This window comes from Oxyura jamaicensis, chromosome 10 (genome assembly GCF_011077185.1).
Source record: "Oxyura jamaicensis isolate SHBP4307 breed ruddy duck chromosome 10, BPBGC_Ojam_1.0, whole genome shotgun sequence".
NCBI classification, from domain to species: domain Eukaryota; kingdom Metazoa; phylum Chordata; class Aves; order Anseriformes; family Anatidae; genus Oxyura; species Oxyura jamaicensis.
Window position 1 is genome coordinate 16,209,565 of NC_048902.1, and position 6,909 is coordinate 16,216,473.

General features: G+C 38.7%; 1 long non-coding RNA gene across 4 annotated transcripts in view; it reads left to right on the forward strand.

Moving 5' to 3' along the window:
• Nucleotides 1-6,909, forward strand: part of LOC118172000 — a 19,265-nt gene that overhangs the window by 995 nt on the left and 11,361 nt on the right. For 3 of the 4 annotated variants that reach the window (XR_004753510.1, XR_004753508.1, XR_004753509.1), the window contains exon 1: nucleotides 7-153. This is a non-coding gene — a long non-coding RNA (uncharacterized LOC118172000). Of the gene's footprint in view, nucleotides 1-6; nucleotides 154-6,909 lie in introns of those variants that run through there. The other variant, XR_004753511.1, reaches the window with a different exon arrangement.

Here is a 6,909-nt window from a genome sequence, read left to right on the forward strand (position 1 = left end):
TTTTTTTTTTTTTTTTTTTTTTTTTTAATCTTTTTGGCAAGCTCTGGAAAAAGGCTTGTTTCCTGGCAGGAGAAAAAGCCAGCCTTGGCTTCAAGCAGCCACTGACAATTCCCAGCATATGGTAAGAGAGGGAGCTTCCGCCTACCCCATCAGGTAAGTGCCATCTTCCTCACTACTGCAATGATCGATGTCATGCTTGGAGAGCGCTGGCTGCTGGGAGAGGAGCCAAGCAGCCAACTGGCCAATACAAGGGAACAGGTCAGGGTGGACAAGGCCTCTGGGTGAGGAAGCCATGCTAGCATAAGCATGCAACCAGGAAATGTGATGTCTTGATATACCGTCATGTGCTTTGGGTTTCTGGCTCCAAAGCCCAGTCTGAAAGATTTACATTGCTTATGTTTGTGTTTAAGTCCCTTTGTAGGGTGTGCTGGAGTTTTTTTGCACAGGCCTTTCAGCAAATAGAGAATTGCTTGCATGCCATTCCCTCTCTCCTTTTTCTTCACTTTATTTTCTCTTCTTGTGTCTTTTCACATTGTTTTTATAATGAGTTATTCTTTGGCTAGAGGAAGACCTGATCCCACATTCATTCCAGTTCTACTCATGGACTCCCCATTATTTTGGAGTAGTTCTACTGCAGAGGCAAGCACTAAGGCAGATTCCTTAGGGTAGGCACAATTTTTCCCTGTTTAGTCTGGGGAATGGTTCCACCCCAGCTTGGCCTCAGGTCCTCCTTCCCAAACTTTTTCTTGCACGGTGCTCAGCAGCCTCACATGGAGGTTTGGATGTTTCAGAGCTGCATGTTGAGGGCTGCATGTGGCTGTAATCTGCCTGGGAGGGGGACAAGGTCCTGTACTGTGGTCCCACCCTCCTCATGGGGCAGGGGACAGTGCCAAGAGCAGGTGGAGCCCCCTTTACCTTTCCACAGGACAGGCTTGCTCTGCCTCCATAAGGCAGGTCCGCTCCCAGACTCCCAGTGCAGATAAGCACCTTCAAGACCCCACTGAGCCATTAAGACCAGGTCCTCAGCTGTAAATCAGAGCAACTCCATAACATTTTTCCCCCTCACCTGAGCCCTGACCTAAAGGGACCACATCTCGTGGAAAGAAGGTAATTCATTCTGCATGCTCACTCAATCCATAGACCCTTGGCCAAGGATGCTTATTATTGCTAACCAGGGTGCTGTTTTTTATCATAGTGGCAGGGCTAAGAGAGTCCTAACTCATTTCACATAGAGCTCTTAATACCCATTAGCTGGTAAAAAGTTTTGGTGTGGACCAAACTGAGCTGTTCTCCATTTATCCTAATGAGGACTATGCACCTTTTAGCTCATTCTCCAACACAGAAATAAACTGTCAGTGACTTCTCTTCTGCCACAGATTGATCTAATACAACTGCCTCAGCGCACTTTGCTTGTGCAGACAGTTCCAGTGCACATTACTGTCATTTCTGATGCCCTAAAAGCTGCTGCCTTCTCCCTCCCATGCTCTTAAATGCCTTAAATGCTCTTAAAAACTGTGGTGACACTTTTACGGGTGATGGGGCAAGGGTCACATGCTGAATCTTTGCATGCTAAGAGATGCAAACAGCAGATTCCTATCTCTTAGAGGAAAGTGAGGTCTTATTTCCTTTGTCAATAGGTTCCTTGTTTGTGCCTCTTTATTACAAAACAACAACAACAACAACAAAAAGAAAAAAAAAAAAGAAAGACGCAACCTGTCTTCAATTGAATTTGAGGATTTCTGATTGCCAGGATAAAGAATAGCCCAAGCAACCATGGTGCAAGCGTCTCTGTCTGCTATGTGAAATCAAGCTACAGAGGAAATGTAATACAGGGGGTTCCTTTCTAGAATCCGTTGGAAAACACTAAGCTGAGCCTTGCCTATGCCAGACATTGCCTGAGTGCCAGCAATGACCCAAAGTATTGCAGAGTGGCAAATGAGTAGGACTATGCCCATAATTTCATCCACCTTCACTATCAGGTAGCAGTGGGTGCCAGGTAAAAGTGAAGAGAAAAAAACAAACAGACAAACAAACAAATGCAACTTATTTGCAACTGCCTGCATTTGTGGTGAATTGATTTTGTGCCCCTGCACTTCAGACACATGCATGTTCATCCTGCACAAGTATTTTAAAGGGTTGATCAAAACCCAAAATATAATTCTTAGAGGAAATGTTTCAGTTTGGCCACTCTTCCAATCCCAAAATTCTGGGTAAAGTATTTGTTTTAGAGAGGCTGCCATGAATTATTAACTTTTTATTTTCTGAAATTTTAAAAGTGACTTTCAAATTTTGAGTGTAAGGTATTTCATTTTTATGCTATTTGATTGTTTTAACTTATTCTGTGATTCACAAGTAGAAATGTTTTATAGCATGACAAGAGGCATATACTTTCAGAAAAGTAGAAAAGCTACTGTAGTGATGCTAAATAATAAATAAGCCTTTTGATTTTGAAGTAAATTAAATAAGATAAATATTTCCAGAATTACAGTTTTAATGTACTACTAATCCTATTGGCAGAACATGAAACATTTACTATTAGACTGAAAAAAACAGGGTCAGTATTTAAAACAAACAAATTCTATCCCATCATGATTCTACACAAAATGTCCACTTAGTCTAATTAACTACAGCTCCTGAGCATCGGTGAGTGGATTTTCACATTTAACAAGTCCTGTGAAGTTCAGCAAGAATGATTATTTCTTTTGAATGGCCACGCTTATAGAATATTACTGCCCATCATACGGTATTCATTACTTCTTGGTTTCAAATGTCTGTCATCCACACAGGGAACAGGAATGATTCCATATGACTTAGGTGACAAATCATAAAATATAAAAAATGAATAGCTAACAGCTGTTGGGACTTTTCCTGCTGAAAACTGTTTCCTTCAAGTTAATACTTCCTCATGCTCCTAATTTTCTAAAAATGGCAATCCAGATGTTTCAGCTGCAAAGTACAGGTATCTACAACACTACTACCATCTATGGAGAGTTCACAAAAGGGCTTCTCTTCTATTCTTCTTCTTTTCTTTTTTTCCCTCTCTCTCTTTTTATTTTTTTTTCCCTTTGCTTCAACAAGAGTAAAACTTGAACACAGCCAGGTGTTTTCACTTCAGAGGCTCCAATGGCAACAACAACTCCAGTGCTTGGAAGCTAACAAATTTGTTGTGTCACAATTGATAATCAACTCTAGTAAAAGAATGTCCAAATCAATTGAGCTTTAGCAAGGGCAAACTGACTGGACACAGCCAGGCTCCCAGCAAAAGTAGGCCAAGCTTGATAAATTTGCCCTTATTATAGCTATTGATGTTTAAATTTCTTCAGGGATGTTGTTACATGGGTGCCTAGTGGTGACAGAGGTACGGTGACCTCCTTCGATCCTTAATCTACACCTGTTAGTTGGCTCCCTAGTTGCTTGTGAGTATACTCAAGCTTAAAGGTTAACAAAAGAAAAACAGGCCAAGTTTACGCGACTGCAGCAACGGATCAATGCAGAGTAAATAACCTTCTCTGTCTTATTTCCCCAAGCATTATTGATCCGAGTTCTTTGTTCTTTGTCATGTTTCTGTCTTCTAATCCCAGGGGACACTAAACGATCGGCTCATATTGGACATGTTAACTGGCACATTATGACAGCTACCATTTTGTCACTCAATGTGGTGCTATATATAAAGAACCCTCCGTTCAGGGTTTTCTAAGCTGTTCTATCCAAAACGAGCCTGCTTTTTTCCTTTGGCTTCCTTTGTTTGTTCACCCTCTGCCCCTTAGGTATTTTTTCTAGAGGTCTGCAGTAACACTAAACTTATTTTATTTTATTTTATTTTATTTTATTTTATTTTATTTTATTATTATTAATAATTTTTGCTCCTAAAATTCCCCCATCCTTAAAGATGGACAATAACCCAACAGTTAAAAATAATAGACACTTTTGCAGCATTCAGTGCTCGGCAGGAGTTTCAGGCAGCAGCAAATGCTGGTATCAATTCCGACCTGTCGGGGCTTGTTGTTTTTTATTTAGGAACAGGAGCCCTTTCCTTTCATTATCAAGGTTACATTTAAAGGATATTGCACTTTCTTAAGTGTTCTCAATGGATTTCTATGGGATATTACAGATATCACTCTAGCCATACTGAGCCCAAGCTCTGTCTTTCAGCTGTGCAGATGCTCCAAGTGCCTTAGCAACTCTATAAACTTGCAGATTTGTGGTGGAAGTCTGTGTTCACCAGGAGACTATTGGATTTCTAACAAAATTAATTGGATTTCCTTCCTTATGAATGCTCCCTCTACAAGCCTATCTCTGAATAAAGACTTACCAATAATAACTCCAGGAATTATAAAGATTTAAAAGAGAGAGAGAGAAAAGAAGTGAATTTGGAAGGCATGAAAACCTACCATTGCTTATTTAGCCTTCCTCACACTTTATCTAGGGCACAGAAAAAGGCTATTTTAAAAGAAAAAGCTTTTTCCTCCTGTGCCAAAAAACTCTCAGTGAAGGATCCAATCACTGGAGTAAGCATCGTGTGCCTGTCACAGCAATGGAGAGTCCTTCCGTCTGAGTAGTATCACAGGCATTTAACACCACGAAATTCAAAAGACATTTGTTAAGCAACAGCGCTATATAGGTAGAAAAAGTAGAACTGCATTTTAAAATCAAAGAGATTTGATAGTCAGAAGGTAAATTCCAGCCTGTTTCATTATGTATAGCATTTCACTGTATTAGCCATCACTAATCACCAAACAAATATACCCTGTCCAGTGGACAATAATAGCATTATTACTTTCCTGCCACAGAATCTTATCTTTCTGTAAGTCACGGCTGAGTCAATCTGTTCTTTGAACAGGTATTTTTGTTAATGCTAAGGAATCCAGGGGAAAAAGCTGCTGTATATTTCAACTGAATTTCAAGTTCCTTCACGTCTCCATAGCTGATAATTAAACCAACTGACCTGCTTCTGCATTGAAGCCTGCAGGAAATTAAGCAGATAATACTCATTAGGTAGATAGGCTTTGGGGGATAGTTTATTAAAAGAAAAAGAAAGAGCCCCCAACCAAACAAATAACACTGAACTATGAATCTCAGAGCAGTCTCATTACTTGGCTCCAGGGCTTTCTCCCTTTTTTCCACCTATGGCAGAGTTTGGAGAAGTCTTAAAAGCAACTTTTGAAATGGGGACCAAAAAAAAACCACATTTGCAGGATTTGTCCCAGTTAAACTCAATCATTCAAGCCTAAAACCCAGCCCAAATATTTATTTTAAAAGTAGAAATTGATTATTCCAATATTCACCTTTAAAACCTTTAAAAGATGGCAAGCTTGTACTTTTTTTTTTTTTTTCCTAATTCAAACCATTAAAATATGCAAAAACAAGTGGAATATGGTGTGATGTGTGTCCAGAGAACCCTCTTATTTGTTTTGATTTTTTTTCCTTTTGATATGCCGAAAATATATCCCTAAAAGATATTTTAATGTCTGTAAAATATTTGCAATTTTTGGACTTTCTGATAAACTGAAAAAGCCAGGGATCATCCAGATTTAACAGTCAATTCATTCACTATTTGTCTTTCCTGTTGTAAACACTTTGGGGCAAAGACCATGTATTTTAATCTCTTTAGATGGTGCCTAAAACATCACAATAAAATCTAATTATTAATAAAACTGACATGTAAATGTGAGAGAGATTTGTATATGGGCAGTATGTCTTATGGCACTGGAACATCTTCATCCATATTTCCAGGCAACATTTATATTATGACGTGTGGCACAAAAAGATCAAATATGTGAGGAGTGATGACATTGCTACCCTTAAAGGGTCAGCTGTCTACAAAAAGGACATATATACATTGTCCAAAAATCCAGAAGAATATTCAGATTGGTTAAATAAATTAAAAAAAAAAAAAATGTTTTCCTAAGTGATGTACACAAGTATTTCCTTTCACAAAACTCCATTTTCACTATCCAGCAGGTGTCAAACAACTTCTCTGTTTTGATTTTAGATGCTGTTATCGGGGTTTTGATTTCCACGCATTATGAGCCCAGTTAACTTCTGCTCCACACTAGGGCATTCTGTGAAGTGATGCCACTTGCTGACATCATTATGTTAAAAATATTGCATGGTGGCACATGTGTAGTGAAAAATAATAGTGCAAAAAATAAAATTACATTTCTACGGTGCAAAGCCAACTATGGAAAGCTCCCAGTATGTTTGCAGTACATATTGAAAAGAGACAGCCCAAACCCTCTGTTGTGAGAGAAAAGTTATATTTCACTGTATTATTTTTATGTGGCTATAAAATACTATACAAAAATACCTCCTAAATTATGTCTTGTTTATTTATTAATTTAGTTTTTTTTAGCTCACGCAAGATGATGCAGTTGAATTTGCCAGACTTTCATTTTCCTGATCCTGAATTCAGTCTCAAGAGGGTGGACAGATCTCAGCCAAGGAGCTAGATCCCAATATTTAGAGTTTTAGCTCTTTGCCCCTTTTTAGGTGTGGATCAGCACCTACAAAACTGCTAGCTGTGGAGGTAGGCTCTTTAAAGCATACCATGATTAACATTTGAAGCCAGCTTTTCTAAAGGTGTTTCAGTGGGAGGTTTTGTTTTGCTTTCTTTTGTTGTTTTCTCAACCTGGCCTTTGCCCCTTTACAGTGCACTCTTATGCTCCAAGTACGGAACATCAGCCAATTCTACAGTTTCAATACCATTTGTGCCTTGATAGGGCAGCGGTAATATTCTGTGAAATCTTTGGGGAATATGACTTACCAGCCTGGATTCAGTTTTATAAAGGGACAAGTCTCACTAACTGTAAAAAATCTCACAAAACTGGTTAATAGACTGGAGGCAAAGTGTTCAGCTAAGTAAAGCCTGGGAAAAAAAAAAAAAAAAAAAAAAAAAAAAAAAAAAAAAAA